The following is a 7,500-nucleotide window of genomic DNA, read 5'->3' as shown; positions in this document are numbered from 1 at the left end:
ACACATTCAGATTAGAATTTCCCCTCTACGCCCAACTATAAGGGCTTCATCATGTATCATCTCACCCCATCCATCAGAGTGAAGGGCATGCGGCCGGCTGAGATCTGGCACGTTGCGCAAGAGAAGAGAAAAAGGAGTGCTTGACGACAGCCCTCGACAACGCTGCACCCACTTCCCGACAACTTCCTTTCTTTCATGGCTGCCGTTGATTTGCCTTTACAAATGACAAATGTCTGTTTGATTGACAGCTTGTGTCCTCCACCATCATTACCCACTCACGTTTTGCACAATGGCATGTAGACCCTCTGATTGAGAGAAGAAGAATACACTCCATTATGACAAATACATTCCTCTCTGTATCGTGCGTCCGCTAGAGATGAAGGAGAGCAACAGGGATTGTGGTGGTAATGGGTGTTTTTCTGTCGTGACTAGAAATCATTCAAGGATTCAAGGACATATTCTGGCTTCTTTATGAGAAGCTGCTGCCTCTTTCAGTACAAACAGACCAAAAATCCCAACTAATTTCCACACTTGAAAAACATTTATAAAACTACAGAGATGCATTTCAGCATGGAAAAGGGAATGTGATAGTACAGCAGCAGCAGTCTAGTGAGTGTCATGTGTGAAGGTCATCCCTGATGTTGAAAGGACCATGGTAACGGCCTCTTTGTTACAAAAAAAGCACAGGCACTGGAGTCCAGAAAAGAAGCTTGCAAATATATTATTCTCCTGGCAAAGCAAGCAGAACAATAATCGGGAACAGTCCAGGGAGCCGTGGAACCGAACACGATGTTTAGAACCAACGAGCGCAGATCCACTTCTAATCCTAATCCCAGTAGGTCCCAACTCCCCACTGTCAACGATAATGGCTCATCAGTCTGGAATGTCAATGTGGCTCTCTCTGTCCCCTACACAACCATTTTGCAAAGTCAGTGTGAACTGTAAGAAAAGTAATTTGTAGCATGCAGTCATTTGTGAAAATGCAATTTGTGTTGGTGAATTAGAGATGGGTTACAAGTCTTGGAAGTCCATTGTTAACGTTACAGGCAAAAGAACATTTTAAATGAAGGCCTGATCTCTCCCATTCTCTGAATTCACAAATCAGCAGTTCTTGCTTTGTCCTTCTCAGCGTTTCCATAGCTTGTGGAATTCCAAACAGCTCACCGCAAACAATATTTACCCATTTCTTAATACTGGTGTATCAAAGCAGATACATAATGCTCTACTACACAAACGTGTGTACACAAATGCACACAAATACAATCTGTCTGTTTACAGTTCTCAGGAAACGAGCCAAAACGTAAATGTGCTTATTATAACGCTCCCCTGATGATGATTACAATTGTGTGAGATATCTACTCCTTCAGGAACCTATATGCCAAATGTGGTACCCTTACCTCTGCTGCCTAGACACTTTTACAAAAGAAAAATCGAAAAAAAATATTAATCCTCACAAAAACAATACGTTTCCAGCAGCCCTCTGCTTGGACCCCTAATAAAACTTCGGAAGAACGAGATGCGCAATCACATTATAAGGACTGGATGGCACTCAATGGCACAGTGGATAGCACATAATAAGCAGAATGTGCAGTGGTGTTCCTAAGCAACCAACCAGTTTGGGGTTTCTGCCATAGCGATGTTTCCACGGTTTGGTCACATGACTTCCACAGGATAACCTCTTCAGAGTGGCATTTCTCTATTCATGTACACTATATGTTCAGAATTCACATGTCTGAAAGTAGAATTCAGGCTTTAAAAATGATAAAACCATCAACAAAGCAATAAACTATAGACTGTCGGACACAGGTATAGGCTGGCAACATTTCTAAACACATTTCTGAAAGTAGAATTCAGGCTTTAAAAATGATAAAACCATCAACAAAACAATAAACTATAGACTGTCAGACACAGGTGTAGTAAAATAAAACCATCAACAAATCAATAAACTATAGACTGTCGGACACAGGTATAGGCTGGCAACATTTCTAAACTCCTTGTCTATTGCAGCAGAATTTGAAGTGTCATCTTTGACAGAGCCAGAAATGTCTCTAGCTGGGGAGTGATTATAGCCGGTATCAAAGTGCCAAGAGCATCTTTTATTCCTGTCATTCTCATGCTTGATAAGGCATCAAGCTCAAACGACATCAAAGGCTCTTTTTCTCTGACAGCCCCCGTACGCGCATCAGTCTTCATCACATGGCAGACTGTGAAGGCTGGGGATCTGGTGGCATGTTTCCTATATTCCTCTTTCCTTCCTCCATGCCTTGTCTTTCCTAATGAGGACATGGTGAAGGTGAGCATCAACGTTAAAGGTTAAGGGGTTTACCTTGTCTTCATTCAAGAAGAGCTTCAAGAGAAACTCTGGTGTGTCTGAAAAAATGTTGTGGCATGATGTGACAGGAAGACACATGCAGTGGTATTACCCCTAACCCTTTATTTAATGCAGTGGTATTAACCCTAACCCTTTATTTAATGCAGTGGTATTAACCCTAACCCTTTATTTAATGCAGTGGTATTACCCCTAACCCTTTATTTAATGCAGTGGTATGTAAGAGTATGATTCTTACTCTTTGCGTTTTGTTCAGGACTCGTATAAGTACGCCAGTACGAAGGTTTTGTTGTAACAAGGTAAGAGCTTTACTTGATAAGTTGCAGCACAAATACAGTTGAGTTCACAAGACAATTGCATCCAGTAAACACAACAGGAGACTCCGGAGTGCTGACCTCTAATCGCATACTTCCAGTTCTTATAGTTGTTTCTATCCTCCCTGGGGGCATCATGAGTCTATTAGGTGTGGGCCATCATGGGTCTACCTTAGGTGTGTCACATGGTTTTTACCCTACGTGTGTAAATGAATGGGATCCCTGTACTGATGTATTGTTTGTTCAGTCAGGAGGACACAAATGTGTCACGTTATGTGAATCCTCTGCCTCTCCAACTCTCAGAGGACAGCTGTCCACCACAGTAGCCTTCAATCTATCAAAGTACATGGAACAGTGTGCTCCTGTCTTGGACAGTCAGAAGCTACAGTCGTAAGCTGACCTAACCTTTGCATGTGAGGCCTCAGAGTTGTTTTGTCAGATGTGAGGCCCTTCATACAGGCACATGACCCGTACAGGCCTGTTTCCCCACTCTGGTAGGAATAAACCTAGACTGGACGGATCTACCTATGAAATTATCTTACAGGTATTAACCCTATCCCTTTATTTAATGCAGTGGTATTAACCCTAACCCTTTATTTAATGCAGTGGTATTAACCCTAACCCTTTATCTAATGCAGTGGTATTAACCCTAACCCTTTATCTAATGCAGTGGTATTAAACCTAACCCTTTATTTAATGCAGTGGTATTAAACCTAACGCTTTATCTAATGCAGTGGTATTAACCCTAGCCCTTTATCTAATGCAGTGGTATTAACCCTATCCCTTTATCTAATGCAGTGGTATTAACCCTAACCCTTTATCTAATGCAGTGGTATTAAACCTAACCCTTTATCTAATGCAGTGGTATTAAACCTAACCCTTTATTTAATGCAGTGGTTCCCAAGCCTTTCATGGAGGGCTCTTCCGTATGTTTGTGTACCGGGTATGGTGAGTTCGCCTATAATTAAGTGTTGTGGCACTAGAGTGTACTGTGTAATTCTACGTGTAGGTGAGTGTGTATCTTATGTTAGGGATAAGGAGTGTGTGTGTTGTGTTTGTGATGCCTTGAGTAGTTTATTAGCGTCTGTGTCCTTACCCCGTAAACGGTGCCTGTGTTTACGACCCTGGGCCTGTCCCTCATTCTGTGTCAGTTGTCTTTCATCTGGAAAATCAGTGGCAAACAGAAGCCTGTACACCACTCGCTCCAACATTATAAGTTTAAAGCTGGCTGTACTCATCACTAAATAGGTTAGTTACAGGCTACTATGCTCTCCTATACTTCATTTGACAAGTAGTTGTTTAGGGTTCTCATTCTGTTTTTAAGCCCCCCCCACCCAAAACCCCTCACCCCGCGAGGCCTGCCGACACTCTGGGAACCACTGATTGAATTATTTAACTGTTAAACATGATTTCATTATTTAACTATGTAATTCTGTGCAGCTGCATATCACAAGGGGCTTTAGTTTCCAGCCGTCTTGGACCACATTCATTGGCATCCTGAAGTCATCTCAATTGATTCACCCTAGCATCAAACCTCCTCACAGGCTAATGGCAGGCAGCTACTCCGATTGGAGCATCCTGTACCAAACCTGGTTGCCATGGTCTCTAATTCATGACTACAAAGGTTCTGAGAGGGGGTACTGACACGGTCACATTACTGGATGGATTTTTGATAGGGCGCTATAGTTCCCTTTCTGCTCCAGAAGGTTTAGTCCTTTGATCAGTGGGAAAAATTGCTTGAGCTGTGTACCTCAAAGATGTTGAAAGCAGTGGAGCAGCATGCGTTTGAATCTTGAGTGGGAATGTCTTCCCTTTCAGTAACACTCATATGGCAGCACAGCACCTGCTGGTACAGTTTTTGGGGCTAGAGGTAGAATGAAGTTTTTCTCTGCTGATGAATGCCCTTGCAAAACATTGATGTCTTCAGAACATAATTGGTGTGAACTGGCACTAATTGAGGTGTATAAATGACGAAGATTGTATGTTCTGCTCAGCCCTTCAGAAAGGCCTTTGTTACAGGAAGGGAAGATTGTTCCCCCATCCAATTTTCTATTTTTCGAGAAAATGATTCACCTCTTGAGGTGCAGAAATGAGATGGAGCGGCACTAAAGCTTCCAGGAATCTATTGCTAACTGCCGACCTGAACCTGTTTCCCTCAGTGGTGCTTGTCGATGACGAAATGTGTATGTGACGCAGAAAAACACTAATTGCCTGTTCTTTCTCTTCACTGACAACCTCCATAAACAACCCTGGTGCATCCATCACACATAAGACACTCATCCCCGGACAGTATTATTGTTATTCAATGATGGGTTACTGTGTGTACTGTGTGTGTACTGTGTCCTGCTACTGCTACTACTCATGGGTTATTTAAAACGGACTCCGATTGGACAGAAGCTTTTTGAAATAAACAAAGCATATTCTTCAAACACAGCTGCAATTCTGTTGAATGTCTCTCACCAAGCCATCCTTAAATGGTCAAATCTGATAAGTAGCTATGATTTGTACCACACAATTTAAGTTATTTGTCTTTTTATTGTGTGTGTGTGTGTGTGTGTGTGTGTGTGTGTGTGTGTGGACCTGTAAACAAGTGTGTGTGTGTGTGTGTGTTTGTGGTAGGGCTGTAACGATACACCTACCTCACAATTCGATTCGTATCACGATTCTTGACCCACGGTTCGATACACCCCACGATATTATTATTATTATTATTATTATTTTTTTTTACCTCGCGATTTTTTAAATATATTTTATAGCTATAAAAAAATGAAGAAACAATTTATAACCAAATATTGAGGTTTTTATTACTCAAAGCAATGCTGTTGAAAAACATTCAACAAACTTCGGAACCTGTTATCTATCTGCAGAGCAAATGTCAGGCTCATACAAAAACATTAACGTGAATTAATTGATGCTAATACCTAGCGCAGTCTCTATAGGATTTCCCATATACGTTAGCATTAAAACAGTAAAACATGCAATACTATGTGATTATTTTTAGAAAACGAATGTTACGTGATGAGATTACTAAAATGTAGTCTGCATGTCTGCTCAGTTTAGCAGTGCTACCCAAGCAAAGGTTTGAAAAGAACTTCAAGCTTCAGACTTTCTGTTAGGGAAACAGCTTTCTATCTGCCAAGCAAATGGCAGGCTCATGACAACACGCGCAACCTTTGGGAGCATGAACTGCACTGAGTAAATTTTGCGCAACAATTAACCCCAACGCTGAAGCAAGCAGCCGCCTTTACTAGCGAACCAAACTTTTTGTATCAAGTGACCGCTGAGGGCATGTCGCGGTTCTGCCTCCTCGCATCGCGATGCAGGTTCGTGGCCCAGAGTGTCGCGATTTCTCGGTTCGATCCAATATCGTTACAGCCCTAGTTTGTGGACCTGTAAACAAGTGTGTGAGTGTGTGTGTGTGTGTGTGTGTGTTTGTGGACCTGTAAACAAGTGTGTGTGTGTGTGTGTGTGTGTGTGTGTGTGTGTGTGTGTGTGTGTGTGTGTGTGTGTGTGTTTGTGTGTGTGTGTGTGTGTGTGTGTGTGTGTGTGTGGAGTAGCTATGATTTGTACCAACACAATTTAAGTTATTTGTCTTTTTATTTATACTTTTATACTTTTAAAGTGTGAATTTAATGTTCTTGCCTCTGCAGGCTCTTAAGGGCCTTGTTGTATTTGCAAATAACGTGTGGACCTGTAAACAAGTGTGTGTGTGTTTGTGGACCTGTAAACAAGTGTGTGTGTGTTTGTGGACCTGTAAACAAATGTGTGTGTGTGTGTGTGTGTGTGTGTGTGTGTGTGTGTGTGTGTGTGTGTGTGGACCTGTAAACAAGTGTGTGTGTGTGTGTGTGTTTGTGTGTTTGTGGACCTGTAAACAAGTGTGTGTGTGTGTGTGTGTGTGTTTGTGGACCTGTAAACAAGTGTCTGTGTGTGTGTGTGTGTGTGTGTGTGTGTGTGTGTGTGTGTGTTGCCCAGTTCTCCCAAATGTAGATTACTTTTAGCTCTGTTGGATTTAAAATGGAGTTAAAATATATGAGTCCCTAAGTTAGGACACGCTCATTATTTAGCCATTTATTTTGTTAGGAGACACTTTCAGGATTGTTAGGATCCTACCTTAGGATGTTTTGTGAATACTTGCCCCTGGCAAGGACTTTCAAAATGAGATGCTGTGGGGCCATTTCACATTAAACAACCCCACCCCCCACTTCCCCCAAACTCTTTCAAAACCATAGAATTCCATCTGCATGTAATTCCCAGTTTTGGGAGATGGAATCCTTGCATGAGTAAGCTTGAGAGAGCTTGCACAGTTGTTGGTAATGGGAAAAACTTCTCAGCCGTGCTGTGTATGCATGGGTTGAATGGGTGCTACAATAATACACCTGAAATGTAAGCCATCAGCTGAAACTAACCATTAAACCTGACGGTAAAATAAGCGATTTGGAAATGCGTCGGCATAGATATTCCTCAGTAATCTGTTTGTGGGCAAATAGGTTTTGAAATCTAATTAGGCCTTTTATTTAGAAACCTTTGCATTAAAGAGGTGGATGCTGATTGCTTCATAGGAGGAAAACAATAATGTTATTCATTTTGATTGAAAGGGTATCAGTAAACCCCATTTCTGACCGCCTGTTTGTAAACCAGTCTTGAATAAAATATCAAAAAATACAAGGCTAAGGCAAAGAAGGATAGCTTTGCATCGAGTGCTTCCCACAAAAGCACATAATTGGGTCTAGATAATTCAACAGCTTTTTAAGAGCACTTCAGCATACAAATTGATATGTTGGATCTATAAAACAGGTGAGCCCATCTTCAAACGGTTCATAAGGACTATAATAATGTGTGTGGCCTTTCTTTTCTCTT

General features: G+C 41.6%; 1 protein-coding gene across 1 annotated transcript in view; it reads left to right on the top strand.

Annotated features, from left to right (window-relative positions):
• oprm1 (opioid receptor, mu 1) overlaps positions 1 to 7,500 on the top strand; it is a gene marked incomplete at both ends in the record, with an annotated part of 23,040 nt that overhangs the window by 11,661 nt on the left and 3,879 nt on the right. The window lies entirely within an intron of this gene.

This window comes from Sprattus sprattus (assembly GCF_963457725.1).
Source record: "Sprattus sprattus genome assembly, chromosome: 12".
NCBI lineage: Eukaryota > Metazoa > Chordata > Actinopteri > Clupeiformes > Clupeidae > Sprattus > Sprattus sprattus.
This window is presented reverse-complemented; position numbering and strand designations above follow the sequence as displayed.